The 27,705-nt window shown below is 46.2% G+C and overlaps 1 protein-coding gene across 3 annotated transcripts in view; it reads left to right on the plus strand.

Annotated features, from left to right (window-relative positions):
• The first annotated feature begins 626 nt into the window (after positions 1-626).
• LOC138481515 (cadherin-10-like) overlaps positions 627-27,705 on the plus strand; it is a 1,315,401-nt gene continuing 1,288,322 nt past the window's right edge. For all 3 annotated transcript variants that reach the window (XM_069613702.1, XM_069613701.1, XM_069613700.1), the window contains exon 1: positions 627-1,014. The gene's annotated coding sequence lies outside the window, so the exon portion shown is untranslated. The remainder of the gene's footprint in view (positions 1,015-27,705) is intronic.

Below are 27,705 nucleotides of genomic sequence, written 5' to 3' on the forward strand. Positions count from 1 at the left end.
TTGGATAGCCCACATTTTCTTTTTGTAGTCATAGCCTGCCCGGTGATCTCCATGGTTTCAAGCCTTGTCGTGAATCCAGCCCGGATTTTAGCTTCCCATCGTCCTTGCTATAAAAGTGCTGCGTTAAATATCCTGCATGCTGGTCACTATGCATGATGCATGTTTTCTCATAAGATCTGAGTTTCAGGCGAGCTCAATCCGTGCTTTTTTCGCAGAGGACATACAAGAGTACGTATGGTATTTCCGTGGAGTCACATTCTGCAAAAGATCGCACCTGCCCACTCTGCTAAAGGGAAGTCACGGGCATTTGATCCTGCTCCACTTCCAGGGAAGCACGCCCCGACATGCTTCCGAGCGCTACGACCTGGACATTCTGACATTCCTCGCCCGGAGCCTGACATTTCCTTTAACTTGCCACCTTGTTAATCCATAATGCATGCGCGCAGCTTCCGCGCTATTGATCCCTGCATTGGGAGGGCGCATCCCACGTCGAGCGCGTGGCGGTGGGCAGTCTCTGCCCGAACAGAGACCTCCTATCAGACGAGCGTGATTACTTTTGAATCACAGATGCAGTGATTGCATTGCCGGGTCGCTCACAAAGCCCCCCCCCCCCCCCTTGACCCTCCCACCGCATTCACTTGCAAATCGCCGTCTGCCTGGAAAAGCCGCTGCCTTTCCCCTTCGTCTCTAACCTTCCCGGGAAAAGTGCTGCGGCTCCGGCGGCAGCGGCTCCGTGCGAGGGAGGGCTCTTTTTTTTTTTATTATTATTAATCAGGAGCTCAGAATGAAAGCCAATCAGAGAGCGAGCTCTCCCCCTAGCTTCGGTTCTCTGCCTCCCAGTGTTAAAAGTGATGCAGGGAGAGGAAGACTGTGTTAGACTCAAGTAGAATCAGCATTCGGGGAAAAAAAAGAGGCGAAAACAAACGGCGAAATCGGGGAAGAGTGGCGGATATCGGCGGTGCAGCCTCGCCTGGCACCGGTGCCGCAACGTCCGCGCCTGGATGCAGGAACCAGGTAAGCGCCGCTGTGTCTGTGTTTTTGGGCTACATTTGCTACTGGAAAGGACACACTCCCATCAAATACGGATGCATCTTCCTATCCAGGGGACAACTTTTCTAGCGTTAAAAAAAGCGAGTGGGGAGACATCAAACGTGATTTTGAACAACACCTGCAGTATATGTTCATAGTGCATGCTGCATGCACGATGAGAAGTCGGTGTCATGCGTGTTTGTCGTGTACTTTCCCGCTGTCATCTGGAAATGCTGTGTTTTTAAGCAGCACGCGGGTGTGCCCTCTTTTGCAAAATTGCGTGTCAGTTGCGTTTCCTGCAATTGGATGAACATGGCATGTGTTCGAACTTTCGTTGGCATGTTGAGCGTGTGCGTTTGTTTGGAACACGTTGGCCGAACATACAGCTTTTCACACATGTAAGTACACATCCAGTGTGGGTGTCTACAGTGACATGTGCGTGCGTGCATCACACCGAGAGATTGCGGAAATAACGAGTGCTTTCTCTAAGATTCGCTTCTGTAAAGGCTCCAGTGAGAGCCAGGGTGCCCGCACTCACCTGCATGGTGTCAGTGCCACCCACAGGGACGGGCAGTGTGGTTTAAAGCCGGCACATAGACAGGGGTGTGGGTAGGAAGGTTTAGCTGGCGCGATCCCACCAGAAAGCGATCGAGGATGCGTTGCACGTTGTATCTTAGAGGGGTGCGAGTAAGTAGGCAGAGCGCAGGAGACAGGTCGGGGAGTAATATATGCGCGGATGTAGGAACAGCTGAGCGGATGAACAGGTGGATGGATAGATGGATGGATGGACGGACGGATGGATGGGTGGCTGGATGGAGGGAGGGTGTTGGATGGTGGGAGGCGTGTGTGCTAGGGGTGGGTGACGGTAGGGATGGGGGCATGTGTGTATGTAGGAATGCGTGTATGTCTGCATGGATGGTTGAATGATAGATTGATAGATGGGTGAGGAAAGGTGTAGAGGTGCATGGAGGCGTGCAGGGTGCTGCTTTGGACGGAAGGATGAGGGATGGATGGGTGATGGGTGCATAGATGGGTGTCTGGAATAAGGTAGCACAGGTGGGAGAGAGGCCGTTATGCAGAGGTTGGGGGTGGCATGTGGCGAGATTGAATGATAGGGGGATAAGAAGGCAGGGCATAAAGAGTGAGGGGCTCTTAAAGGGTCTGAAATGCATGGATGGATGAGTGGAAGGAAGGACTCAGACACACGGGCACAGGCTTGCTAGGCGTAGACATTCATTTTCTAGAGCAAGTTAGAAGGTCGAGGTGCAGTCTGCGTTTATGAGTCCATGTTTTGCCACCGCTGCAATAAAATCTATATTTGATGTACTGTTAATGCAGCAGGCTGTAAGTGCAGACGCGTGTCCCCCTCCAGCAAGTTCTGAGGGGGCGGGGGCGCTGCCGGAGGAGCTGGGAGCAGGAGCGGCACCCCGAGGCTGGTCGTGGTGCCCGCGCTGCAGCCCCGGGAGCCAACCTGCAGGTGCGGCCGGTGACACGCAGCCGCTGCCTGCGGGTAAAAACTGACCCATTATCTGTGCCGCCGGCGCCGCACAAATGGAGCAGTTTCCTCTAATAGTCGCCGTTCATCCCCGTGAAAGCCTCTCCATTATCAAAAATTCACATCTATTACTTCCAAGTTGCTTAGAGATGCATTATTTTGTACTCGCCTTTTGTCAACGGCATATAAATAGCAGCCTGTCCCTCTTCGGGCTGCTAAAAGGATGCGCGGGTCTGTTCCTGTGTCACCTCCAAAGGCCCCTCTCGCCACAGCTTCAAAAACCCGTGCACAGTATTATTTCCATGCCGGGTCCAAGATTCTCAAATCTACTTAACTTTTGACTTTATATATATAGAAATTGTTCGTAGAGCGTTTTTCCAATGGGGTTTGCCATTATAAAGCGCTTCTGCGAATTAGGGACCTCGGTTTCCGTGCGATTTCTTTAAATCGGCCCGTTTGCAGTAACCACATTTACTCGAAGCATCCACAGATCCGATTGAATCAGCCGGGCTCATCACATAGTGGGTAGCATTAAAGTTATATTGGAGTGTATGCCTCCAGTGTTCCTTCGGAGCAACTGCCACCCCCCCCCCCCTCCCCACCAACGCGCACACACGCTTACACACAACTCTCCACACACAATCGAATCAAAGGCTCGTTTGCTGCCTGAGCTGCAATTTTCTCGGTAGGGAATGGACGGCGGCGCAAACTTTTCTCGGCCGCGGCCCGGGTTTGCGAGCGGCGTCTGGGAATCCAGGGGGTGCTGTCGGCCGTGTTTGGGTAATGCGATTGCGGGCCTCTGGAAATGGAATTGCCAGTCGGTGACCGTCCAATCACCTGCTGTGTGCAGAGCTCCTCCGCCATTGATTTATTTCCTGCCGATGTGGAGGGGGGGGGGCGGGGTTGTTGAGTCGCGGCGGGGGGTTGATTGGTGTGTGCAGCCACCGTTGTCTGCTACTGTGGCGTGATGCCATAATAGCACAGCACGCGCTGTGCGGTCCCACAACACTCGGCCAAGCGAACGCCCACAGCAGCCAGGCTGGTTTCAAGCTAGGGGCGGTGTTCCAGACGAGTTGATGCTCTGGAAATTGTTCCAGGTGCAGGCCCCGTTTCCGACCCCCTCCACTTAAACCCTCTGATAAGTCCATCGTTTCTCCACGCATTGGACATCGTTTATCTCCAACTCTTGTAGAGTATTCCACGATGTAAAGGTTTTCATAGTGCATATCTGGTAGGGAGAGGGGCAGTGTCATTGCAAAAAGAAAAGATGGGAGTCTGTCCCAAGCAGGGACTTCTTCCATTGCATTCATCGCAGTTCAGGGTGGCCGCTGCTTTAATGAAGACTGCTCACAAGAATTCGCGGGGCGCCCTCGGAAGTGCAAATCACGTGCACAGGTGTGCCTCTGATTATGGCAGCGGTTGTGAAGTGGCCCAGATAGCAGAGTGAGCTCCTGCGGTGACCGCGTGCGCGCGACGTCACGCACGCCAACTGGGTGGAGAGGCGGTTTTAATTAGGGCACAGTGGGTAGGGGGCCGAGCGAAGGGCGACGAGGCCTAAGGAGTGGAGTGGGTGCGCGACCCGCACCCAATCACACGCATGTTAACGCTACGGCCCAAAATAGTGCCTGGCTGGCTGCGAGAGAAGAATTGCTCTTAGAAGTCGCCTCAAATCCTGCATTATGTCAGTCAGGGGTTATATGTGACATTGTTGCGGCGACCTCCCTTTCGTTTCGTCATGTATGTTCTTGTTAATGTGTGTGTGTGTTCTTTCCCTCCTAGTTGACGAATGGCATGTCTTTTCAAGCATAGTGATTATTGAGAAGGCAACGCCGTTGTGTTCTGGGTGCCATTGAGTCTCAGTCGCACTTCACGCGCAGTGGCAGTTGGTCGTTGGCCGTGTTGCCACTATCAGTGTAATTGGTGCATTTCAGCCCGCATTGCCAGGGGCCCAGGGGCCTGCACAGGTCGGGCCACACCTATTGTCATTGCCCCATTCACCTTGCTAGCCAACACCATGCAAAACACAAAGGCGAGGTTCACTTGAACGCGATTTTCATGCTCGGTTTAACAACAAAAATATTAAAATATATAGATTCCCTACGTCTCAGCCGGACCATAACAGTTTAAAATGAATGCTTTCTGGAATGGGGAGTCCTTTCTTGCTCCCGCACTAACACAGATATGAAGCAGTACGGTTGGCATGGCGGTGGGTAGGAGCAGGTCCAGGCTGGACCATTTCTGACGCCTTGACAGACCACTTGAGATGAATGGCGACTGCAGAGGCGCAGCACGCAGCCATAACCCCTGCAGCCGTCCATTTGCCTTTACTGCCAATTATTCTTTGCGCATGCACCCCCATGCACTACTCCTTATCCCCACAAATTGGCATGACACAGAATTTCAAATGGCAACCTTGGCCGCAGTTTTATTTCCATGACAACAGAATTATTTGTACACATTTGTGAACTTCATTCTGCCCGTGTGGCGTTTGCTTGCCGGACTTCCTTTGCTTCCCCCTCTCTTTGTTACCGTAGGCCCCCAACTCCCCCGACCCAATGTACCTGTTCCAATCCTGCCCGCGCAGGTGTCCGTGGGTGGGGAGAGCGCCGTTTGTTTTTTGGGGGAAGCTGAGCCTTATTTGTCCCTACCAGACGCCCCCGCCGTTTAGGCCCCCAAGAGGCGCTGGTCCGGAAGAGCGAAGACCCATTCCGTTTCCTTCTGGCTCGTCCGGAGTCTATCATTTGTGCTTGGTTGCCCAAACACCGCCAACTTGTCACATCCTGGCCTGGGTGTCCTGCGACAGCAACACCCCAGGTCTCCTGCTCTTTTGCTTGTATTTCGTGGGTGGGTGGGTGGAAAACGAAATTTCTTCCATCAGCGAGGCGGCGACCGGGTCCCAGTGCAGGAGCGAGATGCCTGGCACCCCGGTCCCGCCTGCTTAAATCCTGATGTCCCCGCCCATTTCTTTTGTTCTGCCCTTCGCGGGCTTTTGGCCCATTAGGCCTTTGGCGCCTTTCCGCCCCTCGCCTTTTGACCCCCAGGGGATGGTTCCAGGTCCTGGCGGCATGACACCGCAGGGGTTAACCTGCTGCCTCCTCCATTTTTAGCTGATTTTTCCGTCGTCAGCTCCATAACCCCTGCAGCCGTCCATTTGCCTTTACTGCCAATTATTCTTTGCGCATGCACCCCCATGCACTACTCCTTATCCCCACAAATTGGCATGACACAGAATTTCAAATGGCAACCTTGGCCGCAGTTTTATTTCCATGACAACAGAATTATTTGTACACATTTGTGAACTTCATTCTGCCCGTGTGGCGTTTGCTTGCCGGACTTCCTTTGCTTCCCCCTCTCTTTGTTACCGTAGGCCCCCAACTCCCCCGACCCAATGTACCTGTTCCAATCCTGCCCGCGCAGGTGTCCGTGGGTGGGGAGAGCGCCGTTTGTTTTTTGGGGGAAGCTGAGCCTTATTTGTCCCTACCAGACGCCCCCGCCGTTTAGGCCCCCAAGAGGCGCTGGTCCGGAAGAGCGAAGACCCATTCCGTTTCCTTCTGGCTCGTCCGGAGTCTATCATTTGTGCTTGGTTGCCCAAACACCGCCACGCCACTGAGTGGGTTCTCGCCCACTGTGGCTCCCCTTCCTCCTGTCTCCTACTCCCCTTCCCGTAATTTGCTAAAGATGTCCCCGAAAAAAGAGCTCCGTTTCGTTCGTGGACAAGTTTTCCACCGTCCGATAGGAAGTACTCGGGTGTTTCCCCATCACTCAAGCCATGCCTATTCTGATCGGGGACCCCTGCCCTTGTAATTTTGCAACACCCCCCCTCAGCCTCCTTCTTCCCTTCTCAACTACTGCCTGGCTCTCTGCCCCCTTCCCTTGCGCCGGGGGAATCCCTTCCGACCCTACAGTTTCGCCCAACTGTGCTGCTATTTCCTGCAATGATCTCGTAATGTCCCTCAGCCGGACACCCCTCCCCAGGCTGGTCAGGTCGTTCCCTCCCAGGAGTATTACCAACCCTCCGGTTTCTGCCGCCTACTCAGCAATTTCCATAGCTGCCCCTCTAGCTGCGCCAACTGCATCCCTGGCACCCCGTGCCACTCCCTCTTGCCTCGCCGGCCATCGGCGCCTCCCGCCGCCGAGTCCAGCTCGCCTTAGCCTTTGAGATGCATGCGCGCCCCACTACCTACACGGTACGTTTCCTCCTTCCTTGTGCTGCTGTGAAGTGACAACAGGAGGGAACGGCATGGTTAACTTATATTTTGTGTGTCTGATATATCGTTTGCAACAACCTGAAGACCATCTCCCCAACTTTTGCTGTCTTCCGGCCATGCCTGCTCGGGGACCCTTCTGCCCCTACCACCTTTCCATCTTGCTCCACCTTAACCAGGGTGGGCCAGCTCTGGGACACCTCTGCCCCTGCCACCTTTCCAACCTGCTCCGCCTTAACCAGGGCGGGCCTGCTCCTGCTCCACCTTACCAAGGTGGGCCAGCTCTGGGACACCTCTGCCCCCGCCACCTTTCCAACTCGCTCCGCCTTAACCAGGGCGTGCCTGCTCCGGGACATTTCTGTCCTTGCCACCTTTCCTTCTTGCTCCACCTTACCCAGGGTGGGCCAACTCTGGGACACCTCTGCCCCTGCCACCTTTCCAACTTGCTCCGCCTTAACCAGGGCGAGCCTGCTCCGGGACACTTCCGCCCCTACCATCTTTCCGTCTTGCTCCACCTTAACCAGGGTGGGCCTGTTCCGGGACACTCCAGCCCCTGCCGCCCGTCTCCTTACCATCCCGCTCTGCTTTAACCAGGCAGGGCCTGCTCTGGGACACTTCTGCCCCTGCCACCCCTCTCCGCCTTAGCCGTGGCTGGCCTGCTCCGGGACACTTCCCTGCCCCTGCCACCTTTCCGTCTTGCTCTGCTTTAACCAAGGGTGGGCCTGTTCCGGGACACTCCTACCCCTGCCATCTTTTCCCCTTGCTCCTCCTACTGCACCCGCAAAAAGGCTCCTCCCCACTTTTTATCCAGCAAAAGCTTCCTAATCAATTTAACCTGGCTCAGCCTGCCCTTGCAGGAGTTCCCCTGTTTAGGAGAGGGCCATTCCTGGCGGGTGAGGTTGAGCTGATTTCCTTTTGCTTGATTTCCAAAACCACCCTGCCTTCATTGCCCCTTCTCTTACTCTTATCCCTTCCTTTCCTTAATGGAGGGCTCTACCTTTCCATATTCCTTATCGTGTTGGCCCCATTCTCCTGGCCCCTACCCCTTAACGGGTTGCCCGAGCTTTGTTCTTGATATAGTCAACCGATACTTGGAAATGGGAGGTTTCCCCTTCCCTTGACATGTTCGGCCCATTTCCCCCTCTTACTCCTCTGCAGATGGGACCTTTCCCTTCCTTCCGCCGGCCAAAGCTCTCCCGTCATGGACCCAGCGGCCTGCCCGCCCACAGCTGACCCAGGCTGATGGGGTGCTGTTCCCGACCCCCATCATCTGCCTTGTCCTCTCCGACAGGGTAATGCCCTTTGTGATCCATCCGTGTGCCATTCCAGTGGCCATGCTTTGCCACACCACCGGTCTCTCAGGATTGCGTCAAAACCCCGGGACACCGAGGGCTAGGGAGCAGTTCGAGCCCCTGCCTGCTCGCCCAGTCCTCCCTCCAGATTGCCCCCCTCCTGAGAACCTCCTTCACCTCCTTTCCCAACCGGACGTGCTGAGAGGGGTGTTGCACCCTACTGTTTTCAGCTCCACCCTTCTGGCCTCGCCCTGCCCGATGGACGCCCTGTACCACCCTTTCCGCACGTTTGCGCTGCATGAGAAAAATGACCCAATAGAACCACATGCCATCCTGTATCCTACTTACTCTGAATGCGCATCCCCTCGTATTCCTATAAGAATCCAATCACCAACCCAGCCAACGAGATTATGGATTCTTGCACTCTACCTCTGCGCTCCAACCCCTGGTCAATGGCCTGCCGGTATCCTCCTGTTGGGAACCGCTGCCCAAACCTAGGCATACGAGTAGAGCCCTTGCATGTCGGCCCTTGGGTGCCATCTGAGCCCCTTCTCTATAGTGCGACGCAGTGTTTGGTCTGTGCGCCAACCCTTTACCTTTTGCAGCCATTCATAGCAATGCCCCCCTCTATGCGTTCTGGAACAAACCCCCTGCGCATGAACAAATGTGTACCGTCAGTAACCCCTTTAACCACCCTGAATCCAAGGTTGCTGCTGGACCCAACACCCCTCGTTGCTCTGCGCCGTCCTGCTTCAAAAACTCGCACGCTGCCCGTGCTCTCAATTCCCCGCATAACCCTTCGGTTACCGTAAGATCCCCTCTTCCCTTGTGGGCTAATTTGGTTGCTGGCTTGAGCGCTCATAACTCAGCATGTTGGGGTTGGCCGCCCTATTCAGCGCACCAACTTAACATTGACCGCCACAATCCCCGAGTTCTCCGTTACTCCTGCGGCCTTATGCTGCAGTGGGCTAGCGGACCCACCCTTAGACAAGCCCAATTCACCCCCGATATATCTGCGCCATACTGCTCATGGTGCCAATTTTAACCCCTCCTCGGTGTGCACCCTATGCAATGGTCCAGCAATGCCATAGTGTTTCCGGCGCACTTCAGTGCATTGCCTCAGCGGAAGCGTGCATCCGTGTGTGCACTGCTAGTCTGGACTTTTGCAATGCGCATCCATCAACACATTCGCTCCAGACAGTGCGATTAATGACTGTGGGAGCCGAACAGCTCTCCTTGGTATGCCCACGGCACAGCAAAGGCAGTGGGCCTGCAACCGAATGACGAAACATGCTCCAGAGGTGAACCCATTTTGGCCAATATCAATTCTCCAAAGAACGCGAAGAGACCTAAATATGGCTGATTTAATGCCTACGGTTAAATCAATTTCACATTCTTTAGCAACTCGATTTTATGATTGACACATAGCAGAATGCCACCCTCATCCATAGCTTAGAATGGGAGCCCTGGTCTGCAGTGGTGATGAACACAACAATACCATACATTCTGTTATAGAACACCCTCTGCAGGATATAAGGACACAAGACGTGTAGAAGCAGCGCATGATAACTGTGTAGGTCAACGTGCTGTGGCAGTCTTTGACATGATGCAGTTGCCGGTGGCAGCAGCGCGACAACAAGAGAAATCTGATGTGGCCAGGACTCCACATCAATGTTAATCTTGAAACTGCTTTGCTTCTAAGTCCATTTATGGGGGCAAAAAGGCGTTGGTCCTTAGTCAACAAGTTCGCTGTCAATATTTAAAGTTTATGCAGAGATGTCAGATCTGTGAAATGCCACAGGTGGAGGAAGTGACATCACATGCCCAATAACATCACAAGTGACATCAAGCACGTTTTCACCCTATTGACATCAAATGACTTGACACTAAATATATATATATATATATATATATATATATATATATATATATATATATATATATATATATATATATTTAGATACCTCAAAATTCTATTGCTAACAACGTTTGACTGGCTAAATGAGCTTGGATGGCATTTTCCTCATAATACTTTTGCCTGGGAGGCCCCAAAACTGAACAATTTGGGAAAAATTAGTTTAAAGGTGAAACAAGTTATTTAAAAACACACACAATGGTCAACCTACTCCTTTTCATTTTCACATGTAGAAAAAGTGCATCAATTGAACATTCACAGCGTGAACACTTCTGGAACGATCTGGACCAAGTATGGAACAACTTGAGCACAAAGCCCCGCATGCGCGATCTGCTGGTTTGTGGTAAATTGTCCAGCATTTTTAAAAATATTCAAAGGAGAAAGTGGTGCCCCCTGCTTCCCAAAAACATGTATATATCTCCCATGTGGCATTGCAGCAGAGCAGCTGAGAGGATTTTCAGAAATTAAAAGTATTCATATATTTTTTGTCTAGATGTGAGTATTTCACGAGGCAATACTGAGAAAAGCCGTAAAGGATAATTGTTCAAATGCGATTTGGAACAGGAAAAAGGGTGTATTCATATCAGCATAGAGGTGTGGGGGGGGAGAAGACAACATGTAAAGTGGGGGGGAGCTGGGGAGCTTGTTTGGGGTGGAGCATTTTCGTCTTATCAGGGGAATCCAATGGGAAACTCAGGAGATTACCGTGGGTATGTTGCACAATGCACTCAGAAAAGATGTGTCACACAAACCAAAAGAGTGGAAGAGGAGGACCCATCAGCACCCCCGAGCTTGCTTGTTTGGCGCTATACAACTAATAAATTAATACGTTAAGTAATGGGTGAGGGTCAGGGAGCTAAACACAATGGAGGAGAGAGGGAGGACCAAAGAAAGAGGAGATGGATACACGGTGTGGGTCAATGAGAATGTGGAAGACTTTAGAATTTTCAAGCAGTTTCCCGTTAACAACGGAATCGGCAGTCGTTACATTATTGTGGGAATTGGAATACTCTGGAATGATTATTGGGAAATTATCATAGGAATAGAAAGAGGGGTTACAAACAATTCATAGGTCAGTCTTTTAAAGCTGCACTGATTACACTTATTAGGCAGGGCAAAATTGGTCTTTGGCAATATTAGGTGAAAAATGTACAATTGAAACATCCATGGGCAGTGGAATAAAATGGGCACAGCTGTGGCCAGTGGACCCCGAGGCCATGGCTGGTGGGCCACTGTAAATGGCCGAAGGGCTGTGGTTTATGAGGTCACTTGAGGGTCACAGGCCTCAACCGGTAGGCCTGGGCCAAAAGTCCTTTCCAAGGCCTTCCCTCTTTTAAAATCATTGGTGCAACATGTACGCTTGCCATGTTGAAGGACACAGGTAGTGGCCCCCAGATAAACTGCAGTATAACAAAAGCCTTTAAATTCAGTGAATACACTTTAGAAAAGAGAGAGTTTAGGTGATCAGATTGAAACCCAACAGCTCTGTTGCAAGGACCACGAACACAGGCATGATATCAAAGAAGGGATATACCATGGAACATTAAATTACATAATGGGTTTATTAACAAGAGAGGAGGGCACTGAGTTAAGATGGCTTTCACTTACTAGACCAGCTGAGTATTAAGGTGTTTGTTCCAATAAATGTGATCACTGTAGCCCTCTCATAACTAAAGGATTTTCACTGAATACATATAATTTGGTTGGCAACATTTTTTTAACTGTGGGCCTGCTTGGAAATACAAGGGCACCATCTGGCTGTTCAGATAACACCTAACAGAGCCAGCAGAGGCCAGGAGCAACTTCCCTGCATGCCAGTACAGCCTCATATGGCTAGTAAATGACATTGTACGCAAGTTATGCCCTCACAAGCAAGTTAGACTAATCATAATCTATGAGCAAACTCCCAGGAATAGGTACGTCCACACATGTCCATATGATTTCATCTAATACCAGTGCCGCTTTAAATATTCAGGTATAGTCATCCAGTGTAAGGTCCAGGTTCATTGTATGTTGTATTCACTTTTGTAATGCTATATTCAATTAGACAGCATAGCAAGTGCCGTTACTGGCTACCAGTGGCTCTATGCTGCTCCATCAAGTGCTGCCCTGCAAACCGCAAGCACTGGTCTCTCAAGAACTCACCTTAGTTCTGTATATTGAGAGCTGGGGGGATGGCAGGTTAGCAGAGAACCTTTGCGGGCAGGCTACAAGTCGCATGCTAACTCAGCCAGACAGAAAGTGAGAGAGCAACAGAGCGAGGAAAAGAAGTAAAGAGGGAGATAGGGAGAGAGAGAGAGCTCATATCCTCCTCTTTGTACTATGTCCTCAACATATTAGCAGGTGGAGGCATAGGTGGTTGAGCATAAGATTCATCGTGGAGTGCATGATCTGGCAATGTTTGGCCTTTAGTTTACAAGTTTTACTGTTGCTGCTCCTCTGCTTGTAGTTCTCTGAGTCCTGTTCCTGTTCAAACCATGATGTCAACTTTCTGTTGACGCAGTAAGAGAATTTCTCCCGCGCATGCCCTTCTCTAACAAATTCAGCAGTCAATAGGAGGCTGTGTTTGGCTTAGGAGAGGAACACAGGGGTGGCAACTGAAGAAGTTGGGCATGGCTCTTAAATTGACATGCTTGTTGGCCACTTTCAGCGGTTCTATGCAATATTTTCAAATATTAAAGGCTGCACGCAAAAAAAGAGCAATTTATTTCAGCCAATTTGGTGCGGCCTAAAATATTCCAAAATCTCACACTCCAGGGTGTGGGAGTTTACCCCGTGATCTCCCTGGAAACCAATCTCCCGCCCACCCTCATCCTTTAAACCGCCATAGACATTCCTATGCCAACCCCCCCAGAGACGCACACACACATACGCAGTTACCTAAAACACTTCTAGCTTCCATTTTCTTTTACCGCAGTGCCTTTGGGCTCCTGCGTGACCCTGTGTGCAGCGGGTGCATGACATTTTGATTTTAATAGACATGTCTGAGCGGTCTAAGAGCAGACTTTCCAAATCAGTCTTTTTGATTTTTGGTGAAACCAAAAGAAATGTTTCACTCCACACCCCTCAACGCTGCTCATTTGACCTCTAATCGAGCGGTTGCGAGGGCGCAGCAGTCGTAGCAAGTTGGTTGACATGGGTAACTCCCAATTAATGTCCATGTATTACTGCTAGTGTTCTACAAACGTAAAGGTATTGTTTAAGTGGCTTCCTTTTTCACTGTGCAAGATGACACTATATTGAAGATAACCTTCATTAAAAGGTCAGCAGCTCCATGAGCATGTAAATATATCCAGACAATGTAGAGAAATCTAAAACAGTAACTTCCACTTTCAACGGGTACATCAAGAGCTCTTATTTATCCTGAAACATTTGTATAATTATGCATATTGCATGTATTTATTTATTTGTTTTTTTCTGTTATCAGTGAGCTACAAAGCGAACTTTGGAAAGCAATATAGTGCTGCACGGAGCAGACAAGAACAACGGTGGCATTGTTTGGATTGTGGTGGGGAGAAGGGGGACTACATTGAACATTGTTTACAGAGTAGGGGTCTGGATTGGTTGTTGGCACTTGTCATTGTCAACTACTTCATAAATGTCTCAACAGATAGGTTAGTTCATGGTGCACAGGCTGTGAGGAGCTATGAAGGGGCAAGCCGCCTCACAAGAACATTCATTGAGTCTACATTGCCCCTGCTTTCGTTCTCTGCCAGATAGAGTCTAATTTAAGAGACTTGACGTGAAATTGGTTGAAACTCCCCTGAGAAATGCATGTAAACAAAGGCCAATGCTGTCTAAAGCTTTTCCGAAATGTACAAGGTAGCCATTTTGGGCTGTAGTTTGTGCCAGTAATGCCTATGAAAAAAGTCACATATTAAGAGAAATCCAATTGTTTACTATATTTCCTGCCAAACCATAATTCATGCACATCAATAATCAGTGTTTTTTTGGAAACATTTAGAAATAGTGTGCACATGCTATATGTATGAATAATGGAACCAAACAGTTTTCTCAAATAGAGCAAGTTTATCGGTACCAGCATTTCAAAGGCAGCAAAATGAAGGCAAGTCGCCTCTTAATGCGCACTACAGAGTGAATACAACCCTCTAGGGAAAGAGGCCAAGAGGTAGCTTGCATGGATAACAAGGCTTTAATTGTACAGAATACAAAATATCAGCAAATTACTCTGCTGCTCGAGAGCGCTCTGGTTCTTCCAGTACAAGCAGAAGCCTAAAAGGCTAAACAGCGTCATCACATTCAGTACAAACTGGTGCCACTGATTGGTGGGACCCTACACACAGGCCTGCTCCATAGGGGATGCCAGGCTACAATTATTTGGTTCTTTTCCGTCGATCTGGATCCATATGGGTCAGCAGGGCTCATGTTTGTGGTGAAGGTCGAGGCACTCATAAAGTACAATGTTGCTTCTAAACTAAACATGCTAATCCTACTTACTATATCACTGTGGCATGCACCTGGCCAGCTTGGGGAGTTGGTGCCAGGGCGAAGGGAGGGGAAAATACAGTCATGCTTACCCAAACATTCTGGGCTTTGTTGATACCGCACCTCCCACACTTAAGGTCTCCTCCCTAGGTTTGATCTTTAATGTATCCTTTTCTGTACCTCGTGTTACAGAGGATGTATTTTATGCTGGAAGAAAAACAGTTGCGCATGCTTAGATCGTTTATGGGTCCTTCATTTGTGTTAGGACAGGAGGGTCACTTGCTTATCAAGGAATGTATAGGTGTGGTGTTCGAGTCGGTGGTGTGGGGTGACTCTGGACTGACTGTGTGGGGGTTAGAGGCCTGCTGGCAACTTAGTGGTGATGAATGGATGCTACACAGAGCCTGGTGTTGTCTCACGCTCTTGCAGGGTGCATTCCTCTCAACAATACTAAACAATTGCAACCGTTAAGCAACATGGTGGAAGTGGACTTCCATGGGAACTGGTGGTGTGCATTTGATCTGCCGTGAGGTTGTTAGGCCTAATGAAACCTTTCAATGGGGCTCGGCTGGTGCAGTGCAGTCACACAAGCCTGTGTTTTTGCCATAACTACAACATGGCATTTCTTTCTATGTGTCTCATAATGCCATGCATCTACTGTTCGCACACAATTGCTTTTGCCCCAAATTTCATAATGCGGTACTCTCCCCTGTTATACACTACACTATCTCGTAGGGGATTCGCCTCACCTGAAAGCACTTAGGGGTGGGGGTGGGGGGTGTACTCATTTCCATCCCAACACATGTCCGGAGAGGGTGTGTTTCGGAAAATAAAGGTGTCCATATGTACATTCTATGAAACAGCTAAATAGACAACTCAGAGCTCAGTTAGTAATGTACATTTTGCCATACTTTATGTATTGATGTTTTAATGATATGATAGGTTATTTATAATGCACCTAATACCCAGAGATTTCTAAGGTCAGACCCGGGGATCAAACCTGTGTTGCTCCGTGTCGTCTTGCTTCCAAGGCGAGCACGTTGCCGCTGAGCTAGCCTCTTGAGACACTATGTCTCGGGAAGATACACATGTAGGATACGTATGTGTCTAGTATACATATGTAGTGTGCCCTTCCAGCCTAATGATCTCTTCAGAGACCAGTATGTAGACATTAAGACACAATGCATAGACCCTATTCCTGGAAGAGGGAAAAGGATAACAAAAGCCAAGGCACAATGAATGTGGATACTCACCACTGAAGTTATTTCCTTCAGGATGCACCAGAAGCACTGGGAGTTTTTGGCTTCATAGAGTTTTCAGAATGCTGTGTTATATAGGAGGAAGGCCTGGTCGGAAACCTGTGGGCTCCCAGACCCTGACATTGGAACTTGGGAATGGGTGGGGGGACGAACTTCGACAAAGTTCTAATCCTGGCTGGCTGGTTGGAACTTAGCGGGCAAGGTTTCGGAAATAAGACCAGCGTACAGCCTTCAATTGGGCCCTGGGGGTGATTGGTTGACATTGTAGTTGACAGAGGTTTAACATGTTGGGCAGGGCTTATGATAATATCCGCTGCTGAGCGGATTAGATGGTATTATTACTTATCAGTGCACATGTTATCGCTGGCAAACAATGATAGGCATAGGCAGCCCATGTAGGTTTAACATTGTCTAGTAATTAGATTACTGGTACTGTTTTGGCCCATGGAGACATCAATAGAAACATGTTCTAGTGTCAGTGATAAACAATCTTAAATTTAACAAACCACAGAATTCAACCAAGAAAGAGATTAATTACATCCAAAGTATATGTCTTGCATAAAAAGGCTCGATCCCTTCTTTCTTCTGCATTTTGTAAGCACTGTTTAAACATTCAAGTCAATTGAGTCTTCCTACGTGATTGAATTTGGGGTTAGAAAAATTTGCTGCATAACATTAGAAAGAGCAGCAAGGGATGCAAGTATAGGAATGGAGGACTTACATTTGCCTCTCCAGTAAATAGTTCCAACCTGACTGGCACTAAGGGCCTCATCACGAGTTTAGTGGTAACCCTTAAATGCGGCAGTAGCGCTATTACCGCCACATTTAAGGTTCCGCCAAATCACCAGTTTGGCAGATTTCCCCCCAGCTCTGAGCTGTGGGGAAATCCGCCGAAATTTCGCGCTATTACCACCGGCTGGAAATCCGCCGGCGGTAAGAGCGTGAAAATTCCCCATTGAGCCCAATGGGGAATGGGGAATTCCCGAATGGGCTCAGTGGGGAATGTGCAATACCCGTTCCGCCAAACCCGTGATCCCGCGCTATTAGCGCTGGGGGGTTTGGCGGTAGGGCTATTAAAGCCGGCACTAATACCGCTCAATTATAATGCTCAATTACCAAAAAAGGCGTGTTCTTAGATGTTCATGAATATTTTTCCACTATTAACACTTTATAATAGATGTATGTTAAAAGAAAATTGATTATCAATAATCATTTTAATTTTGTGAGTTACATTGAATATTCTGCTAAATAATGTCATGTGATAATAGAAATATTCGGGTTTGAAATAAAAAAAGTCTACTGCATACTCACAATCCTCTTTATTTTATATTAGAACCTTGATAAAGGGCATTAAAGTGAGAAACCAGTGTTTGTATGATACAAATAGCTACTCATTTACAGGAGTACAGGAATTAATAGTTATAATAGCTCTTGCTCAGCCCCATTCTTCTTCTAAACCAACAGTAACCCCAATCATAAAGTTGAAACAGGCAAAGCCCAAAAGTAAACCTCTGTCATGTCCTGTGGTTATGTGGCTGAGGGCAGGCTATACTCTTCAGGCCGGATGTGAGCTAGCAAAGATGCCTACTAACATCAATAGCAGTGGGATACCAAATCAAATAATTTCCAATGAATTTTCTATACAAAAAACTTTAATTAAACTGAAGATACAAACACACTAATCAAAAATACTACAACTCATTCCTTTAAGGGAAGAAGCATAATATGCAGAGTTTAAAATGAACAATATACTCTTGGTCTGTTGGCAGGGAGAGACCGGCATTATTTTCTAGAGCAATGTTCACGTCTAATAAATAGATCTTAATAAAGGAGTGGGGGGTCTTAAATCTCACTACAGTCTTTTAAGGCAAGCCAGAGGGACAAAACCACTACAGATAGATTTTAAGGCATGCTATAAGGTTTCAACAGCAGTGAGACAGGCTTCCAAGAACATTACAATGGGTTGAGCTGGCATTAAGATGGTCATGACAGTTTCTCCCAATAAAATAAGTGTGTTGAGACTGTTGAGTTAGCTTTAGAAGGTCCACCAATGTAATACCATCCTGTAGCAGTGATTGGCTTGAATCAGGTGAACAACAGGCAGGTGATGACTTAGTGTGCAGCTTGAAGTGGTTGAGTTGGTTTGATGAGGTAGATGGAGCAATGTTGCTCTTCAATGTTGATTGCCTTGGAAACTGATGGAGCATGGGTAGGAGATGGTCAATTGAGCATCTCGCTGCTGAATAAAATGAACAGCAAGAACTTGAAAACCACTCAAAAGTGGTTGAAACAGCTCCAATGCAGACAGAGACAGGAAATAGAGCGAGGCACTGCTTGTTGACTCCTGGTTTTCAGGCAGACGCTTCTGTGGTGTTCAGGTATACAGGGAGTACTTGTTCTGTCCTTCCTGGTAAGGAAGGTTGCCAGAGAGAACCTATAAGGCCTGTCACAGCCGTGAAGACGTTTCTGGTTTCAAGCTTCAGGCAGAATGTCGGCATTGCCCATATAGGAGCTCATCCCAAATGGTTTCTTATCCCTTGCTTGGGACTTCTCTTTGTCCTTATTGCAGGAGACTTTAGGCAGATTATACCCTGTTAGAGCTCCAAAGAAATCCTTCTTCTTTGGATGTCCACAGATGATTAAATTAAAGGAGGGTCTCAAACATTTATATCTTTATTTAGTCAATCCGGTACAGCAGATCTGTGCAGGTCTGATCTACCAGATCGACTAAATAAAGATAAAAATGTGTGAGACCCTCCTTTAATTTAATCATCTGTGGACATCAACAGAAGAAGGATTTCTTTGGAGCTCTAACAGGGTGCAGTCTGCCTAAAGTGAAAAATGAGCACAGCAATTGTAATGTATTGTCTGTCATGCTCAGAAGTGGCATAGGACAATACCAATGGGAAGGGATAATCGGCCTCATTACAACCCTGGCAGTAGCAGTGCCTGTAAAACTGCCGTAGTTGCATTTTTTCCGGCGCCCAGAAATTGACAATTTCCAGGTCATTGCGGCCTTGCCGGATCCGGTATTTGCCCATTCCTGGGTGCTGGAAAAAATTATTCCCCATTCCCATTGAGCCCAATGGGAATGGGGAAGCCGGATGCGCAGACACCGTTATCAATGGTGCCTGTGCCTCTGAAATGCTGTGCTCGCGGGTGCCTTTCATTCTGCCAGGTCAGACCTGGTGGAATGAAAGGCCCCCGCGAGCACAACTCAGAGTTTTACGGTCCAGATACAACGGTACCAGCAAGCTTAACGATAATGTTGTATCCAGACCGGCAAACTCGTAATGAGGCGCAATGTCTTAAAAGATTGCAGAAGAATATGCACATATCAATTAGGAAAAGACGTGAAAGTATATAAATTATAATATTTCCAAACAGATTTGTGTTTTAAAGTCAAACATCTGACACAAAATTGGATATTTTTCCCCATACTTCGAGCAACATCCCAAATCAAACCATTACCGAGGCAATGTCATGGGCACATACACTAATAGGAATGGGAAGCGAGGAAGGAAATTAAACACACGTTTTCACGCTATAGAGATGAGTCAGAAGGTTTTCATTTTAAAGTCAAGAAAATTAGGCCGCAAATTGAAACATGGATAAAGAGATGTATCCAATGCCACCAATGAACATGGCGTGGAATGGTAGAAACAATTAGGCATAACGGTCTTAATACATGTTTCTCCTGATTCAATAAATAAGAACTAAAATCTCTGTTAGATCAACTCATTCACAGACATCAAAAAACAGGGCTCGACCTCATAACTTCCATGTTTACTGGTAAACATTTTGAGATTTTAAGGCCATCCTTGATGAAGGTTTATTATCAGACAACACAAACCTAACCATAGGCTTACTAGAATTTACAGAAAATGCACACATCTCTTACTTTGGGCCCTGATGTTTTGCCCAGTTTGGTAATTGAGAACGATTCCAAAATGCTGGTGCACACACCCTTTTACAATAACATAATAGACATGCTGACTGGACGCACCAGATACACGGCTTGAGGAAATCTTGGTTGCAATATATAACAAAGGACCCTGTGAACATCCCAGGAACTATAGATGGTTTACCATTCTGGTCACAGCCGCTAAAGTGTTTGCTTTGTTTCTATTCAACAAATTGATCTTCTCAATATATTGCCCCAATACCAAACAAGGTTTTAGCTGGATGTCTCAAACTCTGCAATGGAATGTGCCTTAATGTGCTGATGAAAAGATCCAATGTATGCCACAGTCTATCTTTGTGTGTGGTGTTCCTGGATTATACAGCTGCATTCAATATAGTGTGTCGACATGTGTTATGGAAAATACTGGGCTCAAGGGGCATTGATGCTGGCCTCTCTAATTTGATAATCTTTCTACATACAAAAACAAGATTCAGAGTCAGTTTGGATGCACAAGGAATCATGCCCAATGCAGTCAATACCAACTTCTGACTGAAGCAGGGCTGTGTAAAGGCTGCATTGTTATTTGATGTATGTGTATCAGATATGGACAAGGCACTAAGCAAGTTCTGAAGCTTTCCTCTCAAATTGGGTTCTAATCCCAGGCCCTATTTTGGGTATAGTGATTGATCAGTCCTATGTGACATCACCGGGATAGGACTCCAGAGAAGCTCATGTGATTTGGGACTTTTCCTGCTCCTTAAATTTAGAAATAAATGTTAGCAAATACAAAGAAATGTGTCTATCTGAGGGCAATAGAAGTGACTTCATGGTTTGGCAAATTGGACTCCAATAAGTAGAGACCATTGACACGTTTTGTTATCTAGGTATCCAATTCACCACCAAAATAAAAATGAAGGACAGCTTGACTGTCACACAAGCTACCATCATAAAACACAGTTCAGGAAGTCTCACTATGGTCACAGGGGCTTTACTTCCATTCCATTTCCTGAAGCCTATATTCAAAAGGTAGATCCATCTTTTTTTATATGGTATGGAGGGCTGTCCTTTTACTTGCCCTACATGCATTTGCAGAGGCTAACATGGCAACTAATCTTGGATCAACATGGATGCATACCGGTATAACAGATTAGAAAAGAGCAGTGGTATTCTAACATGTTGACGCCCAGCCACCCAGCCAGAGTAAACATGTTGTTGTTAAACCACCCATTGAGTAAAGACACTGTTTCTGGGCCCCCCGGATGCCATATCAGCCTAAACTTTCTGTTAACATCTGCCACTGTACTCCCTTTTGGAAGAGCCCCATGCCCTCACTGGACATCCTTCAGGCTCCACTGGGGGAGGGGCGGTGGGTGGCTGCCCTACAGTTTCAAGACCACTGCAACAGAGCATTGTCTGAATTTCTATAAATCAATTTTGAATTGCATCCCCTTAAACTCCTGTTGAGCCTAATTATAGCTTAAATTAACCAGCTCTACCTTTTGGTTATCTTGTAAAGAGTGCTATTTGTGAACTTGCATTGTTTCAAGAAGATATAATTTCACGGTCAAGGTCCTCAAACATTGCCTGCAGACCTCGTTTTAAAAGAAGTCAAGAAACAATAATGAGAATTAAATGGTCTGTGGATCTTTCATATTGGGGCAATGAGGGATTTATTAAAGCACTATGTGGTAACATATCCCATGTACTTGGAATTACAACCCTATATTGAATGCTTTCCTCAAAGAGTTAAGAGATGGGAGTTACGGCTCTTGCACTTTAACAGACCAGATACTGGAAAACCATTTGGCCAGTATCAATTAACCAATGAAATACTTAAGAATAAAAAGAGGATATTCAGGCACTAGTTGTATGCCATTTGCCGGCATATTTCTGGGCTATAGCGGCCACTTAGCACAGAGGCTATCTATATAAAGTATCATGGCTTAGAATTGCACTTACATTCATGTATCTGCGTTCTCTCCTTCAAGAGGATGACCTTGGTATTCTTGGCCAACACTCTTTTTTGACACGAGCATAGCCCACATGTGGTGCTGACAACTTTGACAGGGCTCAGGAAAAAGTGTATTTTGGATACCTAAACATATCCCAAAATGTAGACCTTCGTGGAATCGACATAGACTGAGCCCACACTCCCACAAATGTGTGTAACAGCAGTGAACTGAAAACTGGATATACGCGTTTGTGCATTCTCAATTTTTCTTAGTGTGATACAAACCGTTACACACTTGTTGCAGTCAGCTTTGCACAAGTACAACCGAGAGTTCAGTGAATTGACTCAAAAATGTCCTACACGCTGAATTATTTAACATTTAACATGCTCCAGTTGCTCTATCTGCAATCAGCTGAATATCATTTAATTCCATGACTAAAATATGGAGTTTTATGAAAGGGCTTCTTACTGAATCACCATAAGGTATGTTTAACATTTCAAATTGTTGACATTATGATGTTCCCTTAATGCTCTTTGCTTTCATGCAAATCGCTAGGATTGGGTTCTATGAAGGGATACTGTGTTGCACAACCTGGCCGGGCGCAAAGAGGTGACAGTTTCCCCAATGCCTGTTTTCCATTTCCAGCATTAAGGGTTAAGGGTCTCCACCATAAAAAATAAAAAATAAAAAAAAATCTTGGTGGAATATGAGAAGTGAGACATGTTTTTCTAGCACTTCTAAATATGTATACGAGAGCATATTAGGATAAACTATCTTAACCAGTCGTTACCATTTGTATCAAGAACAGCCTGATTCACAAAGTAATTTCCAATGAGAACATCAGCATCAAAAACGCCTTTTGAATCAGGCCTACATTGCACGAAAAAAAGGTGTTTTATTACACAAGACAACTGCCTCCTTCTTTCATTGGACCTTTAAGCATAAAAGCCTGAGTAGACCACGGGGTGATACAAAATTGTGACCAATTGTTGTCACGGAGAGTTATGCTCTGGACGTAAAGCAGACTTGAGATAGTGTTTTATCTAGATTGGATACTCTGTGATATGGAATTAGCATATAATACAGGTTTTCTATGAAAAGCTTTAGTAGAAATGTATATGTATGCACAAGTGTAGCCTGCCTTTTCTAACTTTAGCTTGGCCCTTCCCTAGAGCTAGACGGCCAATCTCACAGCCTAGTGCTAAATGGCCTGCCTTGTCTGGATGAGCTGCAATGTACTGCAGCAGGGCACACATCTAAGACGCTGTAAACTGCAGCCTGCCTGCTTAGCGAAAGCATAAGCATTTCCTGTGGAAAAAGAGTTCAGAGGAACAGAGATTCTATTCAACATTAAAACCTAGATTTCCAAATTGTAGCACGCAATACAATCTTTTTTTTTGTCCCTTGATAATGATTTTCAATTTACTAACGGCAATGTTCTGCGCCATGCCTTCAGAAACACAGCGACACATATTCTAATTGCACAGTATTTACTAACGGCAATGTTCTGCGCCATGCCTTCAGAAACACAGCGACACATATTCTAATTGCACAGTATTTACTAACGGCAATGTTCTGCGCCATGCCTTCAGAAACACAGCGACACATATTCTAATTGCACAGTATTTACTAACGGCAATGTTCTGCGCCATGCCTTCAGAAACACAGCGACACATATTCTAATTGCACAGTATTTACTAACGGCAATGTTCTGCGCCATGCCTTCAGAAACACAGCGACACATATTCTAATTGCACAGTATTTACTAACGGCAATGTTCTGTGCCATGCCTTCAGAAACACAGCGACACATATTCTAATTGCACAGTATTTACTAACGGCAATGTTCTGCGCCATGCCTTCAGAAACACAGCGACACATATTCTAATTGCACAGTATTTACTAACGGCAATGTTCTGCGCAATGCCTTCAGAAACACAGCGACACATATTCTAATTGCACAGTATTTACTAACGGCAATGTTCTGCGCCATGCCTTCAGAAACACAGCGACACATATTCTAATTGCACAGTATTTACTAACGGCAATGTTCTGCGCCATGCCTTCAGAAACACAGCGACACATATTCTAATTGCACAGTATTGTTTCATTACTTTCAGGGAACCAAGCTTGCAGCAGCACCTCTCTGAAAAGGAAGACTTGACAAATGCCAGAAATAAACCCCCATTCCCCACCTTGAGATTTCCCTGCAACTGCTCTTACCTGGCGTAGGTGAAACGTCAACTGTGATTTGACGCATATGCAAACATCCCCTGTGAGTTTGTCATTCCCTTTCAGTGACAAGGCAACCACCCAGAGGTGCAAATGTGAACGAGCACACATTGGGATCCCTCCACCTGCCTATCTATGGATGTACACACATAGGAGCCTTTTTGCAGACACACGTATACTAATGTCAATTAGCATTCACAATTAACCATTGGGTGCAGCCCATTAATCAGCTTGAATTAGTTGTGGGTACTAACTGCTGTTAGTTTGGCAAGATTTCTTCAAGGCTGTTAGTACTCACACCCAAACAGGGTGTCATATCCATGCCGTGCCCGCCCCTTTTGCGATCCTACACACTTTCTTTGGATACTGCACTGATCTCGCCACACAAGGTCAATAAAATGTTCCAGGCATACAACCTATGTCTCCGCATGTTTCCTCCATGCTGCTCCTCTGTGTGGTTACTCTGCAGGATGCCTTGTGCCTGCTTCACCTTGTGGTAGGAACCTCTGCTCTGTGCCGGCTTATTGTTTTTCCGTACCACTGTACATGTTTTCTTCACATGACTGCCATCTTCTAATGGACTTGGTTGCAAGCGCTGCCGTTGATTTTCGTGCTTGCATGCCAAATGCTCAGGTTTCAATGTGTCAACATAACCATCTGTAGGAAAACATGTCATCCAACTCTAAAGCATGGTGCTTATAGCTTTATAGACCTTGATTGCGGCCACCGATGAGAATTAATTGACCAGGATCTTCATTGACTACTCTTCCTTGGGATTTTTATTTTAGATTGAGAGCAATTGTGTTACTCCCGCACTCTGGGGCTCTAATTCTAAATGTTTTCGATTCGCTGTGTCTGTAAAATCTAAATGCCATGGGAATGATTGTTCGTACTTATAGGTTCGTTTTCTGAGGGTGTATCATTTAGTTCTAAATGATGCTGATCTGAGGGATATTGCCGACACAGAGGAATGCTCCTTTGAAGTGGCCTGTGTTGACAAGCCTTACCAAGTGGCCTCCCGGCTATGGCACGACATAAAGTTGCGGGGAATCGACACAGACTAGCAGACAGTCATAAACCAGCTGTAAGGATGCTCTTGCCTTTTTATGATTACTGCAGAACTCCTTGACTGAAATATCTCACACACTGTGCACAGGCGTGTTTACGATACACTCACTCCTCCTGCATGGGTTATGCCATTTGTACATCTCATGAATGTAAATCTGCGGGATCGCGTCATCCACCACATTAATCTGCTCCACTATACAGATGGATGACACCATAAAAAACAACCACAGTTCAATCCATCACACCCCAAGCACGTGGCATGGCCCAGTTTACACATGATGACTCCGTGGCACTTGCAACATGAAATGCAGAGCCTGGTCATATTTCTGTTTACTGCTGTGGTGCTTTCAAGGAAAGCAGCCACAATGTTCTTCGCTGGTCTCAGCCTGATGTGGCGTAGAAGGCAATGCAGAAGGGTGAACGTTCACCTTGCTTCCGACATGCGGAGCTGGTTCCTATCATGGGTACTCCCAACAATCACTCTCTGCTTTTACTTTTAGTCTGTACATGTGCACATCTCATTATTTTCTTATAAGAGAATGGAATTGTAGTGCTATTCTGAAGTGGTCATTGGAAAAAATAATAAAGCCGTGAGTCATAGGACATCTTCAAGTGATGACTAGACTTGAAATCGAATTTATGTGTTCACCTGAATCCCTAATTGCAACGACTCTTTGATATGGCAACTTCCCCCTGCCCAGTTTGTGTTTTCTTTTCCAATGTGCCTCCCTGTGTTGAAAATGAAATATTTAGTACACTCCATTTTCTCTCTTGTTACTGAGCTGTAGTTTTATGACTAAGAATTTGTTTAGATAATTTCATTTTTTTCTTACAAGAGAAGTACTACTATTTTCTTTATCAATCACCCAGCTACTCGCCTAGGTACTCATTGTTCTTTCCAGTTGCTGCGGTCTATTAGTTACTATTCTTTATCATTTTATGTGAGTTCATGACTTGACTAAATCATTTATCTTTAATAAGACAATGTTCAGCGTGTGGTAAAATGCTTAGCAATGTTTTATTTTGTTCTCGGTACTAGAGTATGTTGAGTGTTGAAAGGTTCGAGTTGAACTGTTGCTTGTTGTACACGGCCACCTGATGTTGATTGCAATAGACATTCAAACATGGTAATTAATGCCATGGATACATATGTTGCAAATAAATGTCTGGCAAACGCTGTCAATGAATGCAAACTAACAAACTCGTCCTCTCCCTCTCCTGATAGAAATTAATAAAAGTGCAAAAAACCTTGAAAAAAGTAATACAACAACAGTGAATATTGTATACACATGTGACATTATTTCTGTGTACTGGATTTTCACGCAAGGGCCACTTTTCCATAGCAATGCTCATGACATAAAAAAAAAAAAACTTTTACTCCATCTGTCAATAAAAGCAGGAACTTGATCACTGTGGATATGAGGATAGTCCACTTTGCCTGTGAAGTGAAATGTCGTTGACAGGTGACATTCTTTTATCAAGTAAAAATGTACAAGTTTATATTTCCTCATGCTATCAAATGATCTCACAACACTGCTCTATAGCCAACCATCACATTCTTTCAATGTGTTTTCCCCACCAAAGCAATGTCTGCCCTGGTGTTAATACTATTCGTTTTTGGTACTCTAAAACCGCTGAGAATATGTTACTAGAGTAATTTCAAGACTAGAGGAGTGACCTAATAAACATGGTTGCCTTTTCATCCCTGGTTGCCCCCTTTGAGCACTAGGAACTGTAATTCCAGCACCCCGCTGCCCCGCACCCTGCCAGGTTACAATTAACACTATCAAAGGAAGAGTGATTCCCGATGGAGTAAATAGTGCAGTGTGGTATGATCTAGAAAAAAGCAAATCACTCTTTCTATATTATAAAATTGCCATAAGGCCACTTCTCTGGTGGGGAAGTGTTCTCGGGCAGGTTGAAGCATTGCAAATGTTGGATATTCTCAGTGTGAAAGAGATGTTTAGAGAATGATATTGAACTATCCACATGTTTTATTAGCATCGCTACACCACACACACTGGCTACTTGCAAGCTAAGGGACACAGTGAAACTAAAGCTAAATTGAGGCAGTGCAGCAGAGTTATTTTTCCCCAAAATAGTAATCTAACTTTCACCTTGTGAAAAACAATGAAAAAGTGAAACAAGAATTTTAATGTCACAAAAAATAAAGTGTATAAGATAAGTCAGTAATATTCACCTCTCCCGTTAACCCTCACTCACAATTCTTATTTGTGTCCGCTGGGTTACTTTTCTAGTCAGTAAAGTCAGTGTTAGCAGTATCAGAGCTGGTTTAGGAGTGCAATGGGAGATCGCCCACCACAAGCCGTCTAAAATAATGTCACTTCCACCTGACATCGGCACATTGGTGATATGTTATTACACTACCACCGTTTATCGTGTACCGATAGCGTTTATCGCCCTTATTTATTAATTTCCCTTATTTTTATTTATCCTGTCTCTTCTCTTTTTCACACTTTCCACTTCTCCCCACTTCCACGCACTTTCACCCTTTTCCCATCCCATGCACTTGCGTGTTCTCAATGTCACTGGGCCTAGTAAGATCGTTGTGTTTGTTCTAACTTGTTCCCCGCCCTTTTGTGGAATCAGAAAAATACAATATTAAGGCTGTTACACCGAGCAAAGGAAAATACACCGACACAGGCTTGTAAAGATTCCCAGAATCTTTATTACAAAACTGACAGTATAGAATAAAGTACACAAATATCTATTTGGCTGTCAATACATCACAGAGACCACCAGCAGGATTCAATGTGAGCAGTGAGCAGAATTTCCTAGCTGGACATCAGCGTATTTATACAGTTTGTTATAATGATGTCCAGCCTCTTACAAGTTAATTACACACTGAGCTAGAGTCGCGCCAGGTTCATTTCCTAATTTACATATCT

This window comes from Ambystoma mexicanum, chromosome 5p (assembly GCF_040938575.1).
Source record: "Ambystoma mexicanum isolate Mex_15411 chromosome 5p, UKY_AmexF1_1, whole genome shotgun sequence".
Lineage (NCBI taxonomy): Eukaryota > Metazoa > Chordata > Amphibia > Caudata > Ambystomatidae > Ambystoma > Ambystoma mexicanum.